The 3209-nt window shown below is 39.3% G+C and overlaps 1 pseudogene; it reads left to right on the top strand.

Annotated features, from left to right (window-relative positions):
* The first annotated feature begins 1227 nt into the window (after positions 1-1227).
* On the top strand, positions 1228-2314 carry LOC102027379 (annotated as a pseudogene).
* Positions 2315-3209: the final 895 nt, after the last annotated feature.

Here is a 3209-nt window from a genome sequence, read left to right as displayed (position 1 = left end):
TCATTCTATTAATATAGTGGATATATATTATATATATATAGAAACCAACATCATATTGTGTACCTGACAAATACACTCTTTACTTTTTTAAAAATGACACTGTAAATGAAAATATACCAAGAAAATATCAGATACTGAAAATTAATATTAAGCAACTATTTTCATTTAAAAAAGAAATATTTCACCAGTATTGGTTTGATCATATGCTTTTTCTATTGCACTAAGCAATAAAGAAAAAATACCTTTAAAAAATTATACACTACAAACATACACTATAAACATACACTAATAAATAAAATTAGAAATATGTCATAGTAAACAATTCATCCAGATTCCATCACTACGTTATAAATATGCACATAATTTACAAGATTTTGATTAAACAAAGTATAATTTAAGAGCATAACTTCTGGAATTCAAAATAATAATAAGAGTAGCTTTGTTTTGAAATATAAGTTGATTTGATATAATTAATATAATTTGATTAATATAATTTGATTATTATCATACACATTTAATTCAACTCTGAAATACATTTGCTCAGGTTTTCCATAGTTATTAGTTTAAATTAAATGATTATTTATTACTTTTTTCAAAATTAACATAGCACTGATTCTGTTCTATGCTCTTTTTGCTGAACATCTGTATAGTCATGTTAAAAATGTTCTATTAATGTAAATCTTACACAAACTTTATTAAGGTCAAGTTAAAGCAAGCTTGGTGGTGCATGCCTGTAATCCCAGCACTTGGGAGGCTGAGGCAATAGAATCATTGTGAGTTTGAGGCCATCCTAGGCTACAAAGTTAGCTCAAGTCCAGCCTGAACTGCATACTGAGATCCTGTCTCAAAAAGATTGAATAAATAAATAAATAAACAAAGTCAAAATAAACATACCAGCGAAACTCTGATGCAAACTCACATAAAGATAATTTCTTTAAAATATTTTTGATTTTACATATTTAAACAGAAGGAATAGTTCTTGGAAGCAATAGTTCTTTTTCATTAAGGTCTTAAATTTTAATTTTATATTTTGTCTATTTATTGTAGACAGATCTCTCAAATCATAGTACAAATACACACACACACACACACACACACACACACACACACACTACTACCCCTACCACCACCAGAGGACTTTGTATAATTCATTTCATTTGAAAATAAAACTAATCTCTGCACTGGTGGGGTTGACAGACAGCTGCTCCTCCCATGCAGCACCAGTCGATGTCCACGGTGAAGCCAGGAGTGAACGGATTTCTCTGTATTGGGCGCCTGGGGACAAGTGCTGCTTTCAACTGTGACAAAGTGGATTTTATGGCCATCAATGACACCTTCATTGACTTCAACAACCTGGTTTACACTTTCCAGTAGGATTCCACCTATGGCAAGTTCCACAGCGCTGTCAAGGCCGAGACCGAGAAGCTCGCCATTAAGGGAAAGTCCATCTCCACCTTCCAGGAGCAAGATCCAGCCTACATCAATAGAGCAATGCTGGCACCCTGTATATGGTGGAGTCCACTGGCGTTTTCAGCACCACGGAGAAGGCCGAGGCTCAGGTGTAGGGTGAAGCCAAGAGCCATCACATCCACCCATTCTGCCCATGTCCCCATGTGTTTTAATGATGTCAACCCCAAGAAGATTGACAACTCCATCAAGATTGTCAGCAAAGCTTCCTGCACCACCAACTGCTTAGGCCGCTGGCCAGCTTCATCCATGACAACTTGGGCATGGGAAGGACTCAGGACCACACTCCATGCCATCACTGCCATCCAGAAACTGTGGATGGACCCTCTGGGAAGCTGTCGTGTGATGCCACAGGACTGCCTGGAACATCATCCCCAAGTCCACTGCCACCTCCAAGGCCGTGGGCAAGATCATCCCACACTGGATGGGAAGCTCATGAGCATGACCTTCCATGTGCCTAGGCCCAACACGTTGGTTGTGGATCTGACCTGCTACCTGGAGAAAGTGGCCAAACATGATGACATCAAGAAGGTATTGAAAGAGGCATTGTAAGGCCCCGTGAAAGGAATTCTGGGCTACAGGAGGACCAGGTCATCTCCTGTGACTTCAACAGTGACACCTAGTCTTCTACCTTTGGATGCTGGGGCCAGCCATCGCCTCCAAAGACCTCTGTCTCAAGCTCATTTCCCAGTATGAGAATGAATTGGGCTACAGCCACAGGATGGTGGACCTGATGGTCTACATTACCTCCAAAAAGCGAGCACCTCTGGAACACACCCCAGTGAGACCACAGGGCAAGAGACCTCAGGTGCTGGAGTCCCTGCCCCACTCATCCCCAACGCACTGAGAATCTCCCTCCAGCAGCTTTTGTCCCAGACCCTCAGAGGGTAGGGGCTTAGGGAGCCCTGACTCTTCACACATCCTCAGGAAAGTCCCCCACACCACCCTCCAAAAAAAGGAAGATAATTAATGCTTCATTCGAAAACTCTTTCAGGGAAACTACTCTTATTTAAAATTTAATGACTCTTAAAAGTTACAGGATAGTACTGCCATTTTGTGAAATTGCCTATGTTTATCTGCCATCTTGATTCTTTTTAATTTTGTAGTACATGTTTGCAGAATATAATGATTACATTCACCCTGAGGAGTTGGTACATGTACATAACACATCTTGATTATTTTTCCTTCACCCTCCCCTCCCCTCCTTCACTTGCCCTCCGTCTCTCAGTTACCTTCCCATTTGGAAAAGATCTATCTCCCTGCTTTCTATTATCTGTCTTTAATTTTGCTCTTTAATTAATCTATGTTTTGGTTTTTCATATAAGAGAGACTATGGGAGGGCTGGGAATGTAGCTCAGTGGCACAAGTGCCTGCCTGGCAAGTGCAAGGTCCTGAGTTCGATCCCCAGTACCACACACAAAAAAAAAAAAAAAAAAAAGGAGAGACCATGGGATATTTAAGTTTCCATGTCTAAGTTAATTCATTTAGCATTATTACCTAGAGATCTATATATTTTCCTACCAATAATTAAATTGTATTCTTTTTTATGGCAGAATAGTACTAAATTGTTTATATATGCCAAATTTTCTTTATCCATTCACATACTGGTGGGCCTATAAGTAACTGCAAAGATCTATGTATTATGCATTTTGCTGCTATAAACATGGGTGTGACTGTATTACAGTAATGTGATGTCTTTAGCTCTTTTGGGAAGATACCTATCAGAGGACTAGCTGGGTTGA

This window comes from Chinchilla lanigera, unplaced genomic scaffold (genome assembly GCF_000276665.1).
Source record: "Chinchilla lanigera isolate Chin_1 unplaced genomic scaffold, ChiLan1.0 scaffold00005, whole genome shotgun sequence".
NCBI classification, from domain to species: Eukaryota; Metazoa; Chordata; class Mammalia; order Rodentia; family Chinchillidae; genus Chinchilla; species Chinchilla lanigera.
The sequence above is the reverse complement of the archived record's forward strand: the minus strand, read 5'-3'. Positions and strand labels throughout refer to the sequence as shown.